This window comes from Globicephala melas, chromosome 6 (genome assembly GCF_963455315.2).
Source record: "Globicephala melas chromosome 6, mGloMel1.2, whole genome shotgun sequence".
In the NCBI taxonomy this organism is placed as follows: domain Eukaryota; kingdom Metazoa; phylum Chordata; class Mammalia; order Artiodactyla; family Delphinidae; genus Globicephala; species Globicephala melas.
In genome coordinates this window covers 114,133,876-114,161,224 of record NC_083319.1, presented here as the reverse complement: position 1 = coordinate 114,161,224, position 27,349 = coordinate 114,133,876, and positions in this window count along the sequence as shown.

Genomic DNA, 27,349 nt, shown 5'->3' with positions numbered 1-27,349 from the left:
ATTATTTAAGCAAGCATTTATTATCATCCTGTACTGTGGAAGTGGTGGGGAAAATATGAAAAGGGAATAAAATCCGTCTTCACAAAGTTTACTACATGAAAGTCACGGAATACTTATACGTGCAACTACAACGCAGCACAATTACCACAAACTTCGTGCCTTACAACAACGCGACACACGTGTTACCTGGAGGTCAGAAGTCAGATGCGGGTGTCCCTGGACTAAAGGCGCGGTGATATCAGTGCTGTGCTCCTTCTGGCGGCTCTAGGGTGGGATCTGTAGAATCCTGGTCTTCTCCAGTTTTGAGAGGCTGCTTGCGGGTTCTTGGAAACGTGGCCCTTCCCCGCCTCTTCTGTCTCGTTCTTCCCTCCCTCCCTCCTCGGCTTATAAAGGCCCTGGTGGTTATTGGGCCCACCTGACAACGCAGGGTCATCACCCCACCCCAAAGCCAGCTGATTAACAGACTTCATCCCATCAACAGCCTGGCTCCCTCGTTGCCGGGTAACGGAGCACGGGCACAGGTGTTGACGAGGAGGGCGTGGCTCCACCTCAGGGGCGGCAGGATGCTGCCCATCACCTCTGTGAAATCCGTGTTTTCTACAACAGGGAGAGCTGTCTTCTAACTTGCGCCGCACAGTTTGTGTTAGTTTTCTTAGCAAGTCCTTTTAACTTGAGTGAAAAAGGCAGTATTCGTTAAGGACATTTTACTTTTTTGATTCTGCGGCCCCTCTCCTGGACTCAGTAAAAACATAATGACGTTGGATGATTTTGTTTCCCTCCCAGGAAGCAGCGTCCTTAGTCTTACAGCAAAGACATTCCATGGGCAGTTTGAATTTAGCCCTTTTCTCCTCTCCTCCTAAGTGTTAACCTTTCTGCTTTTCCTCTCTGAGTTTCTCCCAGACACGCTCTTATAACTGTTTTTCTCTTATATTTCAGCTCTACTCCAGCTGCCCACTCTCATCTTCTTTATCTGTTCTACTGCATTACTTCCACGCTAGGGCAGTAAGATGTGTTCCCTTTGTTTTGTAGATTTTAAGATGTGATGATGACTCCCCAGCTGAATCTCCCTTTTCCGGTAAAAATCATCATCTGGAAGTCTCCCTGAAGAACAGAAAAGCTCAGAAGGACCTATATAAACTAAAGCAAAAATATTCACCCTCAAAGTATATTTTGGGGAAACCACTTGTTGGTTCAAATGTTTAGAATCTTTGTTTTTTAATTAAAAACCACCAATAAGTACCAAAAAATGATAACGAACAAGTTCATACAACATGTGGATTCCAGAAGACACTTCATGATGATCAGTCATTTTTTTCTTTACTTGAAACAGTCTTGGGAGCTTATATACAGAATCTATATTTAATTATTCCAAGTTTTTAAGGACATTTTCTTTTAAAAATAATCTCCGCAAGGGTTCAATGTCCTTGTCAAAATGTCATCAGCTTGATTATTTTATTGTCAGATTTTTTGCAGGGATGGATTCAGGATTTGGGATATTTCCATAATTTTTGGAGAACATTTTAAGAAAAAGAATGTAAACATTAGAAATACTATGTATATATAATATTTGTTCAATGTTTTTAGAATGAGAAATCACACTTAGAGTTATTTTAAAAAGCTGAAAACATCAGAAATGTAACAAAATTCTGAACTAATTATATTTAATAAGTAACTCACACCTCAACAATCCTTTCTTTTCCAGTTGCATTCAACATGAAAATTCTGAAAATTTTTCATTTCACCCCTTTCAAAATAAATGTGCATTTACGAGAAATTAATGGTAACCTTACAATTATCCAACTGATGAACAGAATAGGTTTGAGTGGCTTCCGGGTCTATAGGTTTCCTCTAATGTTTCCCTCCACCACCCGAGACCATAGGACACATGTAAACCACAAGGTGACCTTTGGCTTAAGACCTTCAACTCATGACCCAAGGGGGTCAGCAAGGGGGACTCAGGAGGGGGACATCGGACAGGAACTGTGTGCACACAGGGCTGTGTCATTTTCCTCTCAGCTCCAAAATCACCGTTCATTGCTGTTCTGTCAAAATTGATCTGAACCTTTTTTTAATTGAAGTATAGTTGCTGTACAATATTACATAAGTTACAGGTGTATAATATAGTGGTTCACAATTTTCAAAGTTTATGCTCCAGTTATAGTTTAAAAATATTGGCTATATTCCCTGTGTTGTAGAATGTATCCTTGTAGCTTATTTTAGACATAATATTTTGCATCTAAACCTTTTAAATATGATTTTTGCCAGCTGGCACAATGTTAAGCTATCTAAGTAGAGGGTCCAAGCAAGACATTAAAAAGGGGAAGGTGTTTCATTTTCTGATTTCAGCTGCTATGCTTTTGCCTTTTCCCCCTTTCTTTCCTGCATGCTTGGGCCTGGTGGCTAACGGTCCACAGCCCTTCCAGCAAGAGCACAACAAGCTCCAGGCCTTTGACACATTCCTGAGCCCTGAACACACACCTACCAGCTGACACCTGAAGGGATCCCTCCCTGCCTGCCTGGTGCTGCAAACTGACTCTGCATGAGACACGCAGAGAAATTCTCCACATTCTGTGAGCTGCAACCACACTTCCTCCAGATATATCCAAACTCAACTCGAGAACTCTCCCTCAGCCCTGGGACACTGCTGGGTTTCCATTAACATTTTCATGTTTACTCTCCTATTTTATAACTTAAAATGTCTTTACAATAAATTTCCCCCTTTAAACTGCAGGGTGGAATCTGTCTCCTGACTGCACTCAGACTGAGACAGAGGAATTACTGAAAACCATATAAACATATCCCATTAAGTCCATACTCATTTCTCCTTAGCTTGGACCCCACAATGTCATAGCCTTTGTCATAGGTGGCCATTGAAACACCAGCCAATGTTATGAGATGGTGACGTCAACTCATAGTTGAAAAAGACACTTTTAATTAGTACATTTAATTCTCTCTTATCTATATGGGGGGGGAGGGAGAGGAGGAGGGGAAGAGAGACAGAGATACACACACACACACACACACACACACACACACACACACACACACACACACACACACACACACACACACACACACCACACACGGCCATGAGAATTAACTAAATGAAAAATTCTCCTCAGCCCTGGGAAGTCTAGTTTCTGTCTGGACAGTCATTTCCCAATGAAAACTCTAGCCCAGGATTGGCAAACTACTGCAAGCAGGACAAATCCAGTTTGCATGTGCTTTCGTAAATAAAGTTTTATTAAAACACAATAGGTCTTTATTAAAACACAATTTAAGTATTGCCTATACTATGCTATAATTTCATGCTCTACTAGCGCCGTTGAGTAGTTGCAACAGAGATACTATGGCTCACAAAACCTCAAGTATTTGCTACTTGGTCCTTTACAGATAAATCAGCTGATGGCTGCTCTGTACTACTGACACTGGAAGTTTTAGGAGGCTGCTCGCCATTTAGGTCACATACACACAAGGAGACGTGAGTCCTTTGAAGTCAGCCGTGAGTTTCTGATCTAAGAACCAAGAACAGCTCTATGTGTTTCTACGCCAAGTCAACAGGTTGATGGCCACTATTTCCTTACCACTCAGAAACCTTTACGTTTTACATTCGGTTCCTCTACTATGCTATGAAATAGTGTTAATGTCAGAAGTGTGAGCAGTAGATTATATATTACCTTTTAAAAGTGCTTTTAAAAGACCAATATATTTAGAGAATTCTGTAGTGGAAGCAAAGAGAAATGGACTTGAGAACCACTGCAGATAAAAAAAGAAAGCTATTATCAAAGGACAAAGGGCAGGATTTGGGGAAGCATATTGGACAAGTGGAGTAGAAATTTAAGATGAGACTGGAAAAGTGGATTAACCAGGCACTTTTAAGACTTCCGTCTACAGTGTCTCTCCTTTTAAATGATTAGCATATATAAATGACAGTATTAAGGAAGGTTTACATAAGAATTGGAACATAATAGAAAGGTCACTTATTTAGTGAGATCTGGGAGAATATCTTCCCTTCGAAGACCATAACATCCAGATGGTTCCGAAAATAAATGAGAAGCTTAGTAAGATGGAAATGAATGCAGGGGCTAGAATCAAATTTAGTCTTACTTTGTTTCTAGAACAATATGGGAGAAATAAATCTGAGATGCCAGATGCTTCCTAAATAGAGAAGAAGAAAAATGTGAAAAAGACACGTCTTTCTCAAATAATGGAGATTAGAATAAAAGATGCTAATTATTTGGCATCCTTCTTTCTGTTCCTAAATATGTCTTGGAGAAATATTTAAATACATAATATATATAAATATTTAGGCTCAATCCTTTCTTTATCCATTAATTTGAATATAATCAGAGTTAAAAGCAAATGTCCTTACTGTGGCTGCCTAGAGGAAAACAGATGTACTTAATTTAACAGTGAAATGTCTTTAACTGTGGGGTGTGATCACAGAGGCAGCTAGTTTTCATGCTGCATTATTTTATCCACACACTGATTTACACACTGAATCTGTTTGCCATAAAGCATGACTCACTACATCAGGAAAGAAGAGTGGCCTAAACCGATGAGTGTTTGAAATGTCACGGGAGGATAACAAATGCCTGATACTTAGAATAAAAAAGTTAGCTCACATATAGTGTAGCAGGCACTGCATCTGGTGTGAATAACCTTTCTTCTGAGCTTGTATTTAGATGCAAAACAGATGGTGAAAGTCTGTTTTAAGTCATCTGTCCATTAAAGTACTTAATCCAAGCAGTTCTGTTACTCCTCAGTACACAGAAGTTTTGTTCATCACAGGTTTAGTTCACTACTAGTATATAAGTAACCATGATAACATTAGTATCTCAGAATTCTCATAGGTCTCACAATAAGACATACTGGGAATCAACTTATTCATATGGGCATTTATCATAACCCCTATTACTACGGTGTCAATCTACTGCTTTTCTAAAGGAGGAAACAGCTCAAGGAAGAAAGTTAGTGATAGACTCCAAGAGACGCATTTTCCTGGTGAGGTTCTCTAAAGCCAGGATATAACTTGACTCTATAGGTTAAGAAACTTATTTTTGTCAGTTTAGGCCCACCATAAGATATAGGAAAAAAAAAAGAGAGAGAGAGAGAGAATGCTAACTAATTAATGGTAAACTGAAGCTCTATCATTTGTTGGTGAACAAACTCAAGTCTCTCTTTTACGACCCCTCTTCTTAGTGTCAAGGCACCCAAAAAACCACAAAAGAATCACACGACATTTACTTAGCATGTGAGATGCACAAAGAAAACAATATCTATTCCTTACAGGTTCTCCGTCTCATAAGAGAATATACTCTTTTAGGGACTGGGGTTCTCTTTCTCACTATCCTTCAGACAGTGCTAAACGCTGACCAATTCTAATGTTTTCTTTTTCTTTTTCTCCACATTTAGCCCACCACTCTCCTGCTAAGACACACTACCTTCACATGGCTTCAAGGAAGAGAACGTTTTTCATCCTTCTTTGGTTCTATTTCATACATTAGTCCTTTCCATTTCAAATAACCACCATGATTTAGCATCGATTTTGGTCATAGCCATTCATCTCATTCACGGGGCTTTAGTTTATGGTCTTTTGCCTCAGAGAAGGTAAATTCAGTGTCTGCTCCAGCAGGAGGAAGAAGAGAATCCCCTGGAGGCATGCGAAAGCATCCCTGTGGAGAAATTGTTCGCAAAACCCAACAACTAAGAGTCCCAAGTCAGCACAGTCAGGGCACGGCCCGAGTTGGAAAGTTAGAGAACGTTTTCTTAGTATAGTGGTATACAGACTTTCTATGAAAATACTTTTCAGTAATATCGCCCTTTTGCTTGTTAGTTTATCAATAAACTTGCAGTGCAGGCCTGCTCTGTGCAAGGATGGTTCCAGGCACTGAGAACACGTAGTTGGACGAGAAAGTAAGGAGGCTACTCTTAGGGAATTTGCCTCATTGTCAGGGGAAATGAGAGGAAGGGGTCAACTGTAAGTCATTCTTATCCACTTCAAGTTCTTCCAGCTGAAGAAAAACAACCTTGCAGAGTGCTAGGATCTGTGGGTAACTCTGTTTATATTCTCCTTTACCAATAACGTTAGAAGCACGTGACACTATAGAAAAATGAGTCCCCTGCTTTGGAGGTAGGACCATTAAGAGTCAGTCAGTCAGTAGAAACGTCTATTTCGATTACATATTTAGGAGAACTTTGTAATTTCTTTAAGGTTGCTAGGAATTAAACAACAACAACAACAAAACCTACCTGAAATTTTCCACCGGTTGAGATCAGTCACACCTTTTCACATCGTTTTGGGAACTGTTAGCATCCTGCCTTCAAGTACGGGCCTCAGCAAGCTTGCTCTGTAAAGGAGCAGACAGTAAATATTTTGGGCTTTGGAGGCCCAGAGACAAAACTGAAGATATTATGTAGGTAATCATATCGCTGAAGAAAAATAACTCTTCAAATTTGAATTGAGGAAATGAAAAATATAATAATGGAGCATATATTTTGTAATACAGGTCTACTTAGGAGAAGGGAATTTTGGAGGGAGGGTGATATTTCACTTAGTTGGGGTTCCTTCCCTTTCATCAAAATATGTTGCAAATGATCGTTGGTGAATGCTAATTTGTAACGATATTTACATACAACGTCTTTGAAAATGCCTTCTCCCGTAGATCCTCCCAAATACTGCCAGACCACAGGCAAACGCTCTTCATGGAGCGAACCCAGGTCTCAGAAGGTGCTTATACGATTCTGTTAGGCTCTGTTCCTGACATTCTCCTTCAGCCCATCATCACACTGCAGACCACCACTTCCAGCTGAAAGCCAGGTGGACCTCCTCAATTACATAATTATATGGAGCTTGAAGTATGAAAATTTCCTTTGCGCTTCCTTGGGCTTTGAAATACACTGCTGGAGGTGTCGCCTGAGTTTGGAAAATCTATGAGGTGCAACTGTGAGTGAATAAGGATCCTGCTTCGTGTGTTAACTTTTGATACAACACGAAACATATAAAGTAGCTTGACTGTACTTGTGATTCCAATGACGGTCGTTATCACCAAAATGGCTTCACCAAAGAGTAAATTTAACATTTGTACTACTTCGCCTTCTAATTTTAGGCTGAACTCATCAGGAAACATTATCAAATGCAGCAGAAGCTAATTCAATGCTATTTCGCGTCTGACAACAGTGGTTGAAGGCAATTCTTCTGTTCTGGAAAATTTCAGTATCAACTCTGAGTTCAAAATATCCTAACGACAGGTTACCGATGCTCAGTTATGGAGGTGCTGCGAGGCAGGGCAAATCAGGATATTCAGCCTCTATTTCAGACAAAAATTCATGGAACTGAGCATGCTGGGTCCACGAAAGGGAGTGGGGTTCACAGTTGACCCTACTGATTCAGTAAAACGTGAGAGAGTCAAGTATTTTCCTCAAAGTACCTGCTGGTGAATTTATGGAAAATCATAGTCTTTAAACAACTCACACTTTCATAAGCCCTGCAAATTTGCCCACATAAGCATTTTCCTGCTCGATACACACATTTATCACTATCATTGCACACACAGATCCCGCACCAAACTGTGCTGAATTAGGGCTTTCTCCACGTCTTTAAAGACACCCTTACCTCTCCGTCCCAGGCACCTTTTCATAGACGTTCACTCTTCATCGCTTAGAACTCCGTGTCGACACCTCAAATCAACTGAGGCGTGTCAGCAACACCCATCGACTCACCAAGCGCAAAGAGAAACAGCTGGGAGGCGTTTGCCATGCAAATAAGAAGCCACTTTGTTTCCTGAGGCTGCTTCCAAGGGCCTCGCTCTTCACGCAGCCGCTCCTGCTGAAGGAGATCAGCTAAACAAGCTCCTTTCCTGAAAGTGCCCCTCTTCAGCTGCTGCAATCGAGTATGATTGAACGAACCCAGCACTGGTGAATGGCTTTTCCTGCTGGGCTAATAAATGAGACAACTGGAAATTTATTTCGGTGGGAGCCTCATTTCAATTTGTATTTTTGTGAAGAAATTCTGCTGTGATGAGGTACGCTGTTTTAAAGTTTCTAGTGTTTCCGAACATGGCTGGCTGTGAGCAGGGCCACGCGATGAGTGCTTACTCATGTCAACACGTATTCTTCAGCACAGGTCGTTGCATGATAAACGATGATTTGCTGTCTAATCTGGCACGCAATAATGCACACTCCACTATGCCTGAAGAATGCAACATTTGAGCCTCAGTAAGTTTAAGAAAATTGAAATCATACCAAGCATCTTTTCCAACCGCAACTCTATGAGGCTAGAAATCAACTACAAGAAAAATGCTGTAAAAAAAACACAAACACGTGGAGGCTAAACAATATGCTACTAAACAACCAATGGTTCACTGAAGAAATCAAAACTTACCTAGAGACAAATGACAACGAAAACACGACGACCCAAAACCTATGGGATTCAGCAAAAGCGCTTCTACCAGGGAAGTTTATAGCAATACAATCCTACCTCAGGAAACAAGAAAAATCTCAAATAAACCACCTAGCCTCACACTTAAAGCAACTAGAGAAAGGAGAGCAAACAAAACCCAAAGTTAGTAGAAGGAAAGAAATCATAAAGATCAGAGCAGAAATAAGTGAAACAGAAACAAAGAAAAGAGTAGCAAAGATCAATGAGACTAAAAGCTGGTTCTTTCAAAAGATAAACAAAATTGATAGACCTCTAGCCAGACTCCTCAAGGAAAAAAGGGAAGGGGCTCAAATCAATAAAATTAGAAATGAAAAAGGAGAAGTTACAACAGAAATGCAAAGGACCATAAGAGACTGCTACATGCAACTCTATGCCAGTAAGATGGACAACCTGGAAGAAATGGACAAATTCTTAGGAAGGTGCAACCTTCCAAGACTGAACCAGGAATAGAAAATATGAACAGACCAATCACAGCATTTGATGTCCACTCTGCTTTTTTTGTTTTAACATTATGAGTGTGCCCTGGTATAAAAAAGTAAATAAAATGTGTTAAGGTGACACGTGGTATTTGGAATGCTGCCCACCTATAGCTGTGTCCCCACAATGTGTAAGTGCCGAGAAGCAGGATGGAAAACAGAGAGTCACAGGCACATGCTCTCCACACCTACAGGAGGTTCCTGTACTTCTGCTGGAAAGCAGCGGGATGGCCCGAGATGACCGAGTGTGGCTGCCTTCCAACAACCCGTATTCGTGGTTTCATATAATTTTCATGTGTCATAAAATGTTATTCTTTTGATATTTTCAGCCATTAAAATATGTAAAGCCATCCAAGGCTCACAGGCCACAAGAAATAGGTGATGGGCCATGGGTGGTCCACAGGCTGTAATGGTGATTTGCCGAAGTATTGCTCGTGATTTAGAAAACAAAGTACAGGTGTTTGATGTTTATAAGGCAATTAAAACCCAACAGCGAAAGGTGTATAGTAAAGTATAAAAGAAGTCAATCACCAATCAATAACCAAAGAAAGCTCGTAGCAGTATGTTGTTAGTTTTCCACTATTTGATGTGTCGTTTTTAGTTTATCCTCAATGGGATTTTTGAAGCTTCTAGAGTCAGTAGTTTGATATCTTTCTTCGGTTTTGGAAAAGTCTCAGGCATCAGCTCTTTTTTCTTTCTTTCCTTTTGTGACCACAATAAGAGGTATTGTGTAATATCATTATATGTATTATGACTTGATGTCAAATAATCACACCCAATGTATTTTTATGTATATTTCATTTTTCATTTCTAACATTTCCATTTGGTCACTTTTATCACGTTCATATCTGTGTTGAAATTCCCCCATGTGTTCATGCATACTTTCATGTTTTATTTAATAGGATATTGTAGTTATTTTAAAGTCCTTGTTTGATTATTCCAATATCTGGGAAAATATCTGGACTTGATTCCCTTATTGAATATGGGTCTCATTGTTTCCTCATGTGTCTTTTAATTTTTGGTTTTATGTTGGACCAGTATAAAGAAAAATAGAGACTGAATAAAATAATATTTATGTTGGACCAATATAAAGAAAAATAGAGACTGAATAAAATAATATTTAAACCCAGGAAAAAGCATAGTAATTCTATTGCTGCATTACTAGTGTAGGGGATTGAGTCAATCTAATCTGCAATTTAGCTGAGCAGGGATTTGTGGAAGTATTAGACACAATTCATCACTTGTTTCTAGTATTTGGAGCGTAGAGTCAGAATCAACTTTTCATTGAGTCTTAGGCTCTGAGCTCTGGTGAGAAGGAAGTGTGCTCACTGCATTTAAAGCCAAGTCAACAGCTTTTTTTTTTTTTTTTACATCTTTATTGGAGTATAATTGCTTTACAATGGTGTGTTAGTTTCTGCTTTATAACAAAGTGAATCAGTTATACATATACATATGTTCCCATATCTCTTCCCTCTTGTGTCTCACAAATCAACAGCTTTTTAAATCTTGGGATCTCTGTCTCTAGCTCTCTGTCTCTATCTCTGTGTCTGTCTCTCTCCCTTTCCCCTCCATCCCCTTCCTCCTCCCCCTTCTCACTCTTTAAAGCACATCTGTCAGTTTTTCAGGTTTCACAGAGCTCTCTTCATCACCTTGGGCCCAGATTTCTGAGCACCTCTGCATTGTTACCCAACTTCTAGCCTTTGCCCATGATCAAAGTTTGCGGTACCTAGAAAAGATTTCTCTCAGCCCTTCTGCCCTCCTTAATTTTCTAATAGCCTGCTATGCACTCCACTCATAATCTCAGAAGAAGTTCTCTGAATTCTCTTGCCCTGGCCCCAGACTTTGGAACACTACCGCGGACACTCAGCAGAAGGCTGCTAGGAGGTGCAGGTGTGTTTTATTGCTGGGACTTCTTTCCATTCTAATCAGTCCTGCCAGCCTGCACATGGCAGCTGGTTTGTCCTTACTTCTGTCTATAATAAAGCGATCCTTGTCCTATTGTTCTATTCAACATAAGAGCAACTATGGACCTCTCTTTGGATATTTCAATCTTTGGATCTCCTCTCTTTGGATCTCTTCAGGAAAGGCTTGTTACTTTCTGGAATTTAGTTCATTTTGATTTCCTCCTGACGCCAGCTCTCTGATGGATTTTTAAGAGGAAACCACAATTTTTTGTTTATCCAGCTTGTCCTCACTGTTAAGGTATATTACTTGAAATAAGTGAATGTTGCAAAAGGTCTTCTTTCACCATAGTTCCTACCTTCACTAAGTTCGTGCCTTCCTTAATCACTTACGTATCTATGTGTATTTTATAAGCTCTCATAGAATGCCACTATATTTATTGACTACTTATGCTGCAAACATTGATGTTATCTGTGTATTGTCTCTTTTTCTCATCACAATAACCTCAAGAGCAAAGTACTCTTACTGTTCTCATTTTGCAGATGAGGAAATAGAGCCACCGGGATGTCAAGTCATACAAACAAGGTTATTATGTTAATAGTTGCTGGAGATCATATTTGAACCACAAACTGTGATTATAGAACCCATTTTATTAAGCACTACACCACACCACTAAACAAATATTTGTAAAGCAAATGGTAAATATAATCCAAATGCAGCAGAAGTTTTTAAAAACTCCTCCTTTGGTCTAACACATTGTACTGAATTCTGCCGTTATCCGTAATTAATTGTATGACTCCATTGGCATCATTATTGAAAGAATTCCTCACTTCGGCTTGATCTCTGGAACTGTGAGACGAATTGATGCTGAACTAATACAGTATTGTTTGTACAGCTTCACATCTTTGTCTTGTTTCTTTTTTGCCTTACGAATTCTGTTGCAAATTTATTTCTGTTCCCATTCATATTTTTAAATTCTTACTATCAAAATCTAGTCATACAAAAAATCTGAAAATTGTTTTGTATTATTCTGTTGACTGCCCATATATAGTCTTTCTTTTCTTTCCACTTCATGAATTTTCAGAATAGAAACTTCTGAAATTTTTCTTTTACTATAAGATGAAATAGTAGTGAATATTAATGGGATGTGTTTTATGGTGACTCATGTATTAACTATATATGAGTGAGGTGATTCTCGAGTCTAGAAATTATAGTATGTGAGTGAGACATTTATTTATATTTAACCTAACAGTACTCATTAGGAAACAATTATTTTACCACTGTAAAATCATTCCCTATATACCAGGTTGTGAAGCAAATTCTAACTTTTATCCAAATTCATTCCATCTCAGGCATCTGTAGTTAGAATCACAAACTAGAAGCCAGAGAGTTAGTGTTCTAATATTTATACTTCCAGGGAAATTCTTCCAAGTCAACACAGTGTGAGAAGCCCGGAAGATAAACTTACATAAAAAGATCACGGATCATTTTACCAAGAGACTCCTAGATTAAATACTAACCAAAAAAAACTCGTAAAAAGTGAGATGTTTTACCTAATTATACAAAGGATATGCTACAGAGTATTAAGTATATTTATTAAAGATCTGAAGATAAAAACGTAAAAAATTCTGCTAATTTCTTACTTGTATACTAAATTCCTACCTTAAATTGACTCGTGATACAAATTTACATGTATCTGGCATGCAGAGGTGGCTTATATAGTGAATTCTCTAACCATTGTTAAACACAGAAATCTTAGCATCACTATTAACTTCAATATTTTATAACACGAATGTTTAAAAGAATCACCTTGAATTTCACATGTACTTTTCTTTTTCCTAGTTGACGTCAATAAATTTTATGTTAACATCGTTATTGGAGTATAATTGCTTTACAATGGTGTGTTAGTTTCTGCTTTGTAACAAAGTGAATCAGCTATACATATACATATATCCCCATATCTCCTCCCTCTTGCGTCTCCCTCCCACCCTCCCTATCCCACCCCTCTAGTGGTCACAAAGCACGGAGCAGATCTCCCTGTGCTATGCGGCTGCTTCCCACTAGCTAGCTATTTTACATTTGGTAGTATATATAAGTCCGTACCACTCTCTCACTTCGTCCCAGCTTACCCTTCCCCCTCCCCATGTCCTCAAGTCCATTCTCTACGTCTGCATCTTTATATCTGTCCTGCCCCTAGGTTCCTCAGAACCATTTTTTATTTTATTAGATTCTATATATATGTGTTAGCATACGGTATTTGTTTTTCTCTTTCTGACTGACTTCACTCTGTATGACAGTCTCTAGGTTCATCCACCTCACTACAAATAACTCAATTTCGCTTCCTTTTATGGCTGAGTAATATTCCATTATATATATGCGCCACATCTTCTTTATCCATTCATCGGTCGATGGACACTTAGGTTGCTTCCATGTCCTGGCTATTGTAAAGAGAGTTTCAATGAACATTGTGGTACGTGACTCTTCTTCGATTATGCTTTTCTCAGGGTATATGCCCAGTAGTGGGATTGCTGGGTCATATGGTAGTTCTATCTTTAGTTTTTAAGGAACCTCCATACTGTTCTCCATAGTGGCTGTAACAAATCACATTCCCACCAACAATGCAAGAGGGTTCCCTTTTCTCCACACCCTCTCCAACATTTATTGTTTATAGAGTTTTTGATGACGGCCATTCTGACTGGTGTGAGATGATACCTCATTGTAGTTTTGATTTGCATTTCTCTAATGATGAGTGATGTTGAGCATCCTTTCACGTGTTTGTTGGCCATCTGTATATCTTCTTTGGAGAAATGTCTATTTAGGTCTTCTGCCCATTTTTGGATTGGGTTGTTTGTTTTTTTGATATTGAGCTGCATGAGCTGCTTGCAAATTTTGGAGACTAATCCTTTGTCAGTTGCTTCATTTGCAAATATTTTCTCCCTTTTTGAGGGTTGTCTATTCATCTTGTTTATGGTCTCCTTTGCGGTGGAAAAGCTTTTAAGTTTCATTAGGTCTCATTTGTTTATTTTTATTTCCATTTCTCTAGGAGGTGGGTCAAAAAGGATCTTGCTGTGATTTATGTCAAAGAGTGTTCTGCCTATGTTTTCCTCTAAGAGTTTTATAGTGTCTGGCCTTGCATTTAGGTCTTTAATCCATTTTGAGTTTATTTTTGTGTATGGTCTTAGGGAGTGTTCTAATTTCATTCTTTTATGTGTAGCTGTCCAGTTTTCCCAGCACCAGTTATTGAAGAAGCTGTCTTTTCTCCATTGTATATTTTTGCCTCTTTATCAAAAATAAGGTGACCAAAAATAAAGCCTCGGTAAATTTAAGAAAACTGAAATCATATCAAGTATCTTTTCTAACCGCAACACTATGAGAGTAGATATCAATTACAGGAAAAAATCTGTAAAAATTACAAGCACATGGAAGTTAAACAATACACCACTAATAAACAAGAGATCACTGAAGAAATCAAAGAGGAAATCAAAAAATACCTAGAAACAAATGACAATGAAAACACGATGACCCAAAACTTATGGGATGCAGCAAAAGCAGTTCTAAGAGGGAAGTTTATACCAATACAAGCTTACCTCAAGAAACAGGAAACATCTCAAATAAACAACCTAACCTTACACCTAAAGCAATTAGAGAAAGAATAACAACAACAACAAAACCCAACACAAAGTTAGCAGAAGGAAAGAAATCATAAAGATCAAATCAGAAATAAATGAAAAAGATATGAAAGAAACAATAGCAAAGATCAATAAAACCAAAAGCTAGTTCTTTGAGAAGATAAACAAAATTGATAAACCATTAGCCAGACTCATCAAGGAAATAAGGGAGAAGACTCAAATCAATAGAATTAGAAAAGAGAAAGGAAAAGTAACAACTGACACTGCAGAAATACAAAGGATCATGAGAGATTACAACAAGCAACTCTATACCAATATAATGGACAACCTGGAAGAAATGGACAAATCGTAGAAAAGCACAACCTTCCAAGACTGAACGAGGAAGAAACAGAAAATATAAACAGACCAATCACAAGCACTGAAATTGAGACTGTGATTAAAAGTCTTCCAACAAACAAAAGCCATGACCAGATGGTTTCACAGGCGAATTCTATAAAACGTTTAGAGAAGAGCTAATACCTGTCTTTCTCAAACCCTTCCAAATACAGCAGAGGGAGGAACACTCCCAAACTCATTCTATGAGACTACCATCACCCTGATACCAAAACCAGATAAAGATGTCACAAAGAAAGAAAACTATTGGTCAATATCACTGATGAACATTGATGCAAAAATCCTCAACAAAATACTAGCAAACAGAATCCAACAGCACATTAAAAGGATCATACACCATGATCAAGTGGGGTTTATTCCAGGAAGGCAAGGATTCTTCAATATACGTAAATCAATCAATGTGATAGACCATATTAACAAACTGAAGGAAAAAAACCATATGATCATCTCAATAGATGCAGAAAAAGCTTTTGACAAAATTCAACACCCATTTATGATAAAAACCCTCCAGAAAGTAGTTATAGAGGGAACTTACCTCAACATAATAAAGGCCATATATGACAAACTGACAGCCACCATCGTTCTCAATGGTGAAAAACTGAAACCATTTCCACTAAGATCAGGAATAAGACAAGGTTGCCCACTCTCACCACTCTTATTCAACATAGTTTTGGAACTTCTAGCCACAACATTCAGAGAAGAAAAGGAATCCAAATCGGAAAGAAGAAGTAAAGCTGTCGTTGTTTGCAGATGACATGATACTATACATAGAGAATCCTAAAGATGCTACCAGAAAACTACTAGAGATAATCAATGAATTTGGTAAAGTTGCAGGATACAAAATTAATGCACAGAAATCACTTGCATTCCTATACACTAATGATAAAAAATCTGAAAGAGAAATTAAGGAAACACTCCCATTTACCACTGCAACAAAAAGAATAAAATACCTAGGATTAAACCTAGCTAAGGAGACAAAAGACCTGTGTGCAGAAAACTATAAGACACTGATGAAAGAAATTAAAGATGATACAAACAGATGGAGAGATATACCATGTTCTTGGATTGGAAGAATGAACATTGTGAAAATGACTATACTACCCAAAATAATCTACAGATTCAATGTGATCCCTATCAAACTACCAATGACATTTTTCACAGAACTAGAACAAAAAATTTCACAATTTGCATGGTAACAAAAAAGACCCCGAACAGCCAAAGCAATCTTGAGAAAGAAAACGGAGCTGGAGGAATCAGGCTCCTGGACTGCAGACTATACTACAAAGCTACAGTGATCAAGACAGTATGGTACTGGCACAGAAACAGAAATATAGATCAATGGAACAGGATAGAAAGCTCAGCAATAAACCCATGCAAATATGGTCACCTTATTTTTGATAAAGGAGGCAAGAATATACAATGGAGAAAAGACAGCCTCTTCAATAAGTGGTACTAGGAAAACTAGACAGCTACATGGAAAACAATGAAATTAGAACACTCCCTAAAACCATACACAGAAATAAACTCAAAATGGATTAAAGACCTAAATGTAAGGCCAGACACTATAAAACTCTTAGAGGAAAACATAGTCAGAACACTCTTTGACATAAATCACAGCACGATCTTTTTTGACCCACCTCTGAGAGAAATGGAAATAAAAACAAAAATAAACAAATGGGATGTAATGAAACTTAAAAGCTTTTGCACAGCTAAGGAAACCATAAACAAGACGAAAAGACAACTCTCAAAATGGGAGAAAATATTTGCAAATGAAACAACTGACAAAGAATTAATATCCAAAATATACAAGCAACTCATGCAGCTCAATATCAAAAAAACAAACTACTCAATCCAAAAATGGGCAGAAGACCTAATAAGACATTTCTCCAAAGAAGATATACAGAGTGCCAACAAATATGTGAAAGGATGCTCAACATCACTCATCATTGGAGAAATGCAAATCAAAACTACAATGAGGTATCACCTCACACCAGTCGGAATGGCCATCGTGAAAAAATCTACAAACAATAAATGCTGGAGAGGGTGTGGAGAAAAGGCAACCCTCTTGCACGGCTGGTGGGAATGTAAATTGATACAGCCACTATGGAGAACAGTATGGAGCTTCTTTAAAAAACTAAAAATAGAACTACCATATGACCCAGCAATCCCACTACTGGGCATATACCCTGAGAAAATCATAATTCAAAAAGAGTCATGTACCAAAATGTTCACTGAAGCTCTATTTACAATAGCCAGGACATGGAAGCAACCTACATGTCCATCAACACATGAATGGATAAAGAAGATGTGGCACATATATACAATGGAATATTACTCAGCCATAAAAAGAAATGAAATTGAGTTATTTGTAGTGAGGTGGATGGACCTAGAGACTGTCATACAGAGTGAAGTAAGTCAGAAAGAGAAAAACAAATACCATATACGAACACATATATATGGAATCTAAGAAAAAAGGTTATGAAGAACCTAGGGGCAGGACAGGAATAAAGACACAGACGTAGAGAATGGGCTTGAGGATACCAGGGGGTGGGGAGGGGAAGCTGGGATGAAGTGAGAGAGTGGCATGGACTTATATATATGCTACCAAATGTAAAATAGATAGCTAGTGGGAAGCAGCCGCATAGCACAGGGAGATCAGCTCAGTGCTTTGTGACCACCTAGAGTGGCGGGATAGGGAGGGTGGGAGGGAGATGCAAGAGGGAGGAGATATGGGGATATATGTATATGTGTAGCTGATTCACTTTGTTATAAAGCACAGAGTAACACACCATTGTAAAGCAATTATACTCCAATAACGATGTTTAAAAAAAAAATAAGGTGACCATATATGCGTGGGTTTATCTCTGGGCTTTGTACCCTGTTCCCTTGATCTATATTTCTGTTTTTGTGCCAGTACCACACTGTCTTGATTACTATAGCTTTGTAGTATCGTCTGAGGTCTGGGAGCCTGACTCCTCCAGCTCCGTTTTTCTTTCTCAAGATTGCTTTGGCTATTCATGTTCTTCTGTTTCCATACAAATTCACATGTACTTTTAAAATTGTTATTTCTTATATTATCATCCAGTAAAATTGTTTTTTCTTCCATTGTTGGATAGTTCTATGAAGTTTAATACATGTATTGATTTATTTTACCCCCATATCAATCAGAATACAGGGCAGTTTAGTTACCAAAAAACTCCCTCTTTGCCACCTCTGTCCCACCTCCCTGCAACCATGGTATTTTTCTCCATCACTTTGTCTCCATTTTGTCTTTTTGAGAATGTCGTATAAATGGGATCATCTTGTATGTAACTTTTTGAGGCCAGCTTCTTTCACTCACAAAATGTCTTTGAAATTCATCCATGTTATAAGTGTATCAATATTCCTTTAATTTCTTTTCATTTCTGAATAGTATTTTATTGTGTGGCTATACCAGTGTATAATATTTGCCTATAGAATTTTAGTGAAGATACATTTGTATTCCTCTAAAGTAAATACCCAGGAGTGGGACTGCTGAGTCCTAAGACAAGTGTGTTTTTAACTTGATGATGCACTACCACTTTGCATTCTCTACCACTGTGCATTCTCTCCACCCACTTGTGAGCATTCCAGGTGCTCCACATCCTCATCAGCACTTGGTATCATCGATATTTCTTATGTCAACCATTTTAATAAGTGTGCATTGGTAGCTCATCATGGCTTTCATATTAATTTCCCCAATGGATAATGATGTTGAGCAGATTTTCATGTGCTTCTTTGCCATTCTTTTGGTGAAATATCCATTGACATTCTTTGCTCAATATTTCCTTTTATTCTCTATTGAAAGTTCTTAATATATTCTGGATACAAGCCAGTACAACATGTGTTTTGCAAATATCCCCCACCCCTTTCATCCTGATACCGTGTCTTCAGAACAATTTTGAAATTTTCAATTTATCTTTTGTTTCTTTTATGAATATTTTTTCCAGTATCATGATTAAGAACACTTCACTTATCCTTAGGTCACAATTGTTTTTCTATGTTTACTACTAGAAGGTGTATAACTTTACAATAGGTGACTCATTTGAAGTTAATTTTTGTATGAGGTTTATGTCAAGGTTCATTTTTTCGTATATGGACAATAACAAATACTGAGGTATGAAAGAATCTGAATGAATCTCAAACACATTATGCGAACTGAAGGACTATATACTGTAAAATCTATGATTCCATGTATAAGAAATTCTAAAAAGAGGCAAAACTATAAAAGCGGAAGTCTTCTCAGTGTTGCCACAGGCCAGGATAGCAGGAGGGGGTTGACTGAGAATGTTTTACATTATGATTATGGGGCATGGAGTGGGGAGTACATAACTGTGCAGACTTATTAAAACCCATTGAATTGTACACTTATAATTAGTGAATTTCATTTTATGTAAATGAACACAGCTGTTAACAAAGATAAAAGACATACAAGTTTTTGACTCTGTCCTAGATAAAAATATATAATCTGTTTAGAAAAGCAATATACAATTTTTAAAATATCATAATGTAAACCAGTAGGGATATGTGATGTTTCCAATATAGGTTCATAGTATGGAGTGACTCCTTTAAGGTGACCAGGAGAGTTGGGTGAACGTGAATGCGCCTTGCAAAGGATATTTTAAAATACATGGAATTCAAAACAGCAGATAACGTCTCTGCAGTGGAAACATAACTGGCACACACCTGAAGCCATGCTTGCTCACTGTGTCTGGTGCATCAGTGAATTTAACTGCAATAAATGTTTTCATACTATGAGTAAAAAAAAAAAGCAAAGGGCTCTGTTTCCAAGCTGTTGGGTTTATCCTGAGCAGTGGACGATGGAAGAATATTGCTAAAAAATTGGTTATTATAAAATGAATTCCATGACTCATCCTCTGTAATCCTAAAAATCACATCTTTTAAGGAACACGCTCATTGGGTATACGCTTTATTGTTACTACTTACGACAACCTTACGGTACTTTGTTTTTTTTTGTGAATGTGACTTTTCTTAGTTAATACAGAATTAAAGAGAACCCATCTTTGTTCACAGAATAAAGCGTTCCAACACCTGTAGTAACAGCCTGGGCTCCTTTACAGTTGGAACGGTCTACAGTCTATAAAGTTGACTACAGTTTCTTTTTGAATTCCTCGTTCAACAGGAAGAGTTTCAAGACACCCAGACAAGTATCTGAATGTTAGCCCACACCTCTTCCTATTTTTCATTTAATCCCATTACTAGGTCTGTCACCTTAATCTTTTTCCTTATAACTCAAGTTCAAGTACCTGGGAACCTACGTGCCAGAGGCTTTGCCTCGATATGCTGGCTGTTCCTCCCAGATGCTGGGGTTTTCTTGAACCTCGGTTCCCTGTGACTGAGATCTGAAAGCTCACTGCCAGATCTCTTTGACGTCTTCCCAGATCTGGCGTTTGCTTGACCCCTTGTGTACTTCTGCCAGCCCAGAAGCCCACTTGCCTTCCTCCCTTGAATTTATTTAATGTACCTCCTACTTCTGTCTATCCTTGCTTCTTTACCAACCTGGCCCATCATAGCTCTCCATTTCTGCTCAGGGATGAAGGTCTTCTATCCAAGTAGAAATACTCTTATGGCCACTGAGTGAAGTCTTCCGGATCCAGCAGTACTCTCTGATGAACAATAGCCCATGTGCACATACAAGGCTACCAATCAAATTGCTCCACGATACATTTTCAACCTGTCTTTCCAACATCACCTCTTCCTAAATCTTAAATCTTATTCTACACTGGACAGTCTATTTACCAAACACACCCTGTTCTTTCCTGCGTGATCACCTTGAAGGGATGTGCTTCTCACCCCTTAACATAGTTTAGTAAGTTCCCTCTTACCCTTGGAGTCCTGTCTCATCTGCCAAATCTCCACGAAACTATTCTCATCTCCCCACGTGGAGACGACCTCCCCTTACACTGAACTTACCTAACACTTTGTTTGAAATTTTGTGATAGCACATTTATTCTCCATGGTGTTAAAATTACATGTCCCCGGGGCTTCCCTGGTGGCACAGTGGTTGAGAGTCCGCCTGCCGATACAGGGGACACGGGTTCGTGCCCCCGTCTGGGAAGATCCCACATGCCGCAGAGCGGCTGGGCCCGTGAGCCATGGCTGCTGAGCCTGCGCGTCCGGAGCCTGTGCTCCGCAACGGGAGAGGCCACAACAGTGAGAGGCCCGCATACCGCAAAAAAAAAAAAAAAAATTACATGTCCCCACTTTCCCCAACCTTCAATAGATCAGATACTTCTTGAAGACAGGGAGTTTCACGGTACTCATCTCTCTAACACTTGAAGGATCTAGCATAATATAACGCTTATTTTTTTAACATATTTTACTCTAAATAACAGAGAAATAAACATTAAATGCCCATTTTGTGATGCACTAAATACTGGATTAGGCAGCAGATGTGAAGACATAAAAGATAACTAAAGGTAAGATGTTTGAAAGAATTTGCGCTCTGATTGGAAATATAAACAAATAAGCACAGTTATTATGCAGGGTTAGAGGAATACCAGTGGTGTTTAAGAGCAGAGAAGAAGCTGGGTGATAATAGTGATATTCGGGAAAGATTCCAAGAGAAAGTGTATCTGACCAAAGTTTTGAATGGCACTTATTCCAAAAAACAGGATGGGGAGAGGTGAGGAAGCTTTTCTAAGAAGAGTGAGCAGGGTATGCAAAGTGACTGGTATGTGGGAAACATTTCATTGTTGCTGAAGCACAGTGGGGAGAGAATCACGGCAAGAAAAGGTCTGTACACATTAAAGGGCATTAGTTCCACTGGCACGGATCTGAATTCCAGATCAAAGAGTTTTGAGTAGGGCATTAGCGTGACCAGATGGACCTCCTAGAAATGAACTGAGAGCAAAACACCTGGAGGAAAGAACACTAACTTCAATGTCATTTCATATGAATATATAAAACGATAAGGCCATGAACTAATGTGAAACAGTTGCATATTGTGAAAGAAAGGTGATATTCCAGATTTAGGAATATATAACTTTTCTTTTGGAAAATAATTGGAAAATAGGAATAAAGAGCAGGGAATAATATGATGTGACCCTCAGATTTCTGTACTTGGTGAGTAGAATAGGAAATACAAATTTTTTTTTAAATGTGGGGAGAAGATGAGTTCTGCTTTGAACGCATAGAATTTGCAGAGAAAAACTAGTCCATACTTTCCTGCAGACAGCTGAATTTATTACACTGGATCTTGGGCGGGGCATCACAAGTGTCCAGATAGTTGCTCAGCCTTGATCCCAGGTTGTCATTTTCCCCGGCAAATGAAGCAGAAAAATAGGACAAAGAATTTAGAGGGTCTTGGCCAAATGGTAGTTGAATGCATAAAATATACGGTCCAGGTTACTGTCTCTCAAACTTGTATCACATCTCCACAGATATGGTAAAATGCCCCATTATCTCTATACTCCATCTACTCTCATATTCCGGTGGGAAAATACCTTTAGTAATAAAGAGAGTAATACAAAGTACTTAATCATTTTGTAAGAGAAGATACATGATATATTTAATTACATACTAATAAAAAACCTAATAGGTACCCAATTTTTTTATTAAACTAAATGTTATCATATGCTACAAAAAAGATCACAAAACTCTTAGGCAGCATAATGCTTATAAAATGTCACTTTGATGATAAGTTGGGGGGGGATTCTTGAGACGTGAGTCCATATCTTAAAGTGAGTTTTCATAGAAATATGAAAATGTGCATATACTTACGGCACGAATTTCATGGTTAGAAACAACGAAGAACAAAATAAATTTATCAGTGAGTGCCAAACCAACAGTGTATTTTTTCATCAAAAGTGAGTATGGCTTACAAAATACAATATAGCTCCTTTCACATTGTGTTTTTAAAATACACAATGCAGGCGAGAGAGAAATTCTGGATGTTGGAGTCATTTGAGGGCATGAGGAAGAACTAAGCCCCACATGAAAGTCCAACGCGCCTGCCGGCTTCTACCCGCCCTTCTCCTCGCCCTCCTGTTGGCACAGCGGGTGCCGCTGCCTCTAGCCCTCTAGGGAGACTCCGCGGGGCATGCATCTGACCCACACTCGTTATCACTGTGTAAAATCAAACACAGACCTTCGGTGCCCAGATTTGCGTCAGCACAAGGGGAGCAGAAAACCAGGGCCATAGAAAACTCAAGGAAGGAGGAAATCAGAGCAAGAGATGGTTAGTAGAAGTATAAACCCTTGAGGGCGTTCACACAGGCAGTGGGGGAAATGACTCGAAAGAAATTTGGGGGACACGCAGACAGATGGCCACTTGACTACATTAATATAAGAAGATATCATTCTCAGACATGAATGTTCCACCGATGTTGTGGTGGCGATTTTGCTCCATTTGCTAGTCTTATGTTAGTAAATTCTAGAAAACTGTTGTAGGCAAAATTAGTTATATTTCGCTGTTATCTACTCTGATTACTCTAACTTGCTTTTTTTTTAGTCCTATTTCAAAGCCCAGTGGTGTTTCAGAATCCCCCTAAGTTCCTCGTTGAAGTGAGCACATATATGCGCGTGGAGGATGGGCTCAGCTGGAATCAGGTTGATGTTTTCCTTGAAGTCTCACAACGTATCCTTTTTTTTAATATATAATTGACAAAAACTATATATTTAAAGTGTTACTGTGTGATGACTCGATACACATTTACATTATTAATGATTACCACAATCAAGAGTATTAACACATCTGTCACCTCATATAGCTACCTTTATTTGTGTGTATGTGGTAAGAACACAATCACAATATCTTAGCAAATTTCAAGTATTCAATACAGCATTATTAACTATAGTCACCATACTGTACATTAGGTCTCCAGAACTTATTTATCTTATAACTGAAAGTTTCTACCCTGTGACCAACATCTCCCCATTTTCTCCTAGCCCCTGGCAACCATCATTCTACTCTCTGCTTTTGTGAGTTCAACTTTTTTTGGATTCCACATCTAAGTGAGATCACACAGTATTTATATTTCTGTGTTTGGCTTATTTCGCATAGTGTAATATCCTCCAGGTTCATTCATGTTGTTGTAAGTACCAAAACTTCCTCCTTTTGTATGGCTAAATAATATTCCATTGGGTGTATATATATATATATATAAATGTGTGTATACATATGTATATAAAATCTCCCACGTTTTCTTTATTCATTCATCAGTTAATGGACGCTTAGATTGTTTCCATGTCTTGACTATTATGAATAATGCTGCAATGAATACAGGAGTGCAGATATCTTTTTGACATACTGATTTCACTTCCTTTGGATACATGTCCAAAAGTAGTGCAAACACGTCGCTGGTGTCCATGGCCTAAGAGCAGCAGTAACTCTAAGTAACACGTGGCTGGTGCAGAAATCATCAGTATGGATCTCTCATTGTGCTCTTTGGTTTGTGCGGGGCTGATCTACCTGTCAGTGGTAGGGTTTTGTGGATAAACACTAGTTCCAACAAAACAGTCCTGAGAGTCAGCAAAGCCCAGTAATCTGCACACCTGCAGTGGGGCTGTGCAGAGGAGCAGATTGGCCTGCTGACTGTTTGCAGATGTGATCGCCGGCGTGGAACCATGGCCGCTTTCTCAAAAGAGTAATAAGCCTCACTGTGATCTATACTGAATGGATGTGACTTTACGTTATTCCGCTTATACAATGCAGGCCAATTTCAGCAACACAAGACCCACTTTAAAAAAGAAAGAAAGAAACGCCAGCATGCCACTCTCCTGCAGGCTCCCTGTTCAATGAAACCCTGGTTTACACTGATTCTGAAGAGAGACCGCAAGGGGTAGAGAATGTTAAAACGCACGCCGTCTTAGTGTAGGTGAGCCCGTTTGGCGTCTCAGCATGCTACAGCTGAGTTATTTATTTGATGGACAGCACAGCGCAGGAAACCGAGGTGTGAAAGAGCACATGCGGACTTTACCCTTTCGATTATTTCAAAAGGGCTGAATACGTCACCTAGCTTTTGTCTTCCTGGGGTTGCTTTAGCCGTTTTATCTTTTGCTGTCCCCACCACACACACGCGCACACACACGCGCACGCACACATATTCTGAGAGGCAGTAACAGAGAACTAAGATGAAAAGCACTGAATTTGGAAGCAAGCAAATACCAATTTGGGCCCTTTTTGCTCTTTGGCCTGTGCTCATAACCTCTGTATACTAATTTTCTTAAGTACAAAAAAAGCACCTTATCGTCTTCATTTATGTAGTCAATGTTTCTTAAGAAACATTGAGCAATGTGTCCCAGGCATTGGAAATATCTAGAGAAGTAAGCAGACTGAAAGTCATGGGGTGTGTGTCGCCAATGTCCAAATATTTGGACCACACTCCCAGGCAACTGGGGACGAATGACCACTCATCAGGGCTGTCTTCCTGACCCTCTTCCGACAATAAGACGTGGTGGGCATTAAAAGCACCTTTCTCACAGGTTCTTAAGAGACAACATAGGTGAAAGTAACCTTCAAGTTCTAAAACATAAACACAAGACACAGAAAACTGCACACAAATTACCAGAATCTCTGTGCCTGTAATAAAGTTTACTAAAGAAAAAGGAATTGAGCTTTGAGTTTTCATCCAGAAATTATTTACCAGCTGATCTTTCAACACCTCTAAGTCCTTAATTTTGTTATTTCAGTAAATAACACCATTTTTCCTTTATCAGGAACTCTTGGTTTGAATTCAAATGAAATTTGTTGTTTCTAGTCCTCTTTTTTCTTTCTTTAAATTGAAATATAGTTGATTTACAATGCTGTGTTAGTTTCAGGTGTGCAGCACAGTGATTCAGTTATACATACATATATAAGTATGTGTATACATACACACACACACACACACACACACACATTTTTCTATTTTACTGTATTTTGCAATTCACATGTGTGTTGGAATAAAACTCCAGTCTTCCTGAACAGGAAAAACCCAGTTTTCCGCCACCTGTAGTTTTCCTCTGCTGTGTGTCTCCCGTCACAAAATGCTTACACAGAACACTTCTGGTCACCAAATGTATGGGGATTTCTCCCACATGAAAGAATTCTCCAGAACACCAGCCAGGTGCCCTACAATTTACCTCAACTGTAACACCATCTACCTGGAGACAGGGTCAGACCCCACAGGTTACGGGCTCAGTCCCACAAGACTGCTCCCACCCCACTTCAGATGCCAGTGGGAATAGCAGGTCCCCAGGTGACCCCCAACTCTGTCCCACTGGGCTACAAATAGGAGGGTCCCATACCTTCTCCTTGGATTCAGTTATTTGCTGCAGTAGCTCACGGAACTCAGGGAAACACGTTCACCAGGTTATGAAAGGATATAATAAAGGGTACAGATGAAGACCCACATGAGGTGGATCCTGAGTGCGAGAGCCTCTGTCCCCGGGTAGTTGGGGGGCACAACCCTCCCTGTGTGGATGTGTTCATTCATCTGGAAACTCTGCAAAGCCCGTGCTTTGGGGATTTTTGGAGGCTTCCTCTCGTCGGCATGACCGGTTCTTAACTCCACTGCCAGCCTCTCCCACGTCTGTGGCTGAAAACGCCTAAGGTTCCAATCGTGGCTTGGCCTTCCTGGACCACCACCATTCACGAGCCCCCAGAGTCACCGCATTAGGACAGAAGATGCTCCTAAAGCTCTTATCCCTAAGGAATCTATGAGAGTTTCAGGAGGCCTGTGCCTGGAACCAGGGGCAGAGATCAATATATTGATATATTTTCTAGAATCTCACACAGGGGCTCCAGAAAATTAATATTTTTGAGGAAATTAAGCTCAATGAAGGTAATGCTGTTTTATATTTCCCTTTTTATATTTTAAGTAAAAAGTAGGGACCACTGTATGAATATTTTCCCTGATTATAAATTAATTCATACAGGGAAGGAGTTGTCAGCAGTAACTCTATTTTTTTACTTTAGGACTCCGTCTTCTGTACTGGGAACTGTGCTGACCCTGATGACAAAAAAAGAAAAAAAGAAAAAAGAAAGCAAGCCGTTTTCTCAGGAAGGAATCCCTGATAACCTTGCAGAAATGTGCCTTTACTGAGAACATGCAGGACATCCTTGACCAGCCAATACATTGTAACCAAAAACACCACCCTCCAATCACAGCTCTTGGCAAACAACTTATGTAAACTATATGTACTTCTCCATTTTCATTTAAAAATCGCTGCCTTTTGTTCCCCAGACAGGACACTGTTGTGGTTGCTGAAAATTATAAAAAAGAAAATGAAAATCTAGATTTTTAAGATTTTTGTGTTTTAAAAATTCATCAGAGTCTGATTACTCAATTACTATATAATCTGCCATTAATCACTATAATTATAATGAAATGATTTCAAAAACCAATTTATAATTTCTAAAAAAAATTCCCCAATATTTACATATCATAATTTCTTTAATGCTTCCTTCAAGGCATTTTATTTTTGCCCATTTATTTTTGCAATGAACTTGTACCTAAAGAGTGTATAAATAAATTTAGAGATTATCA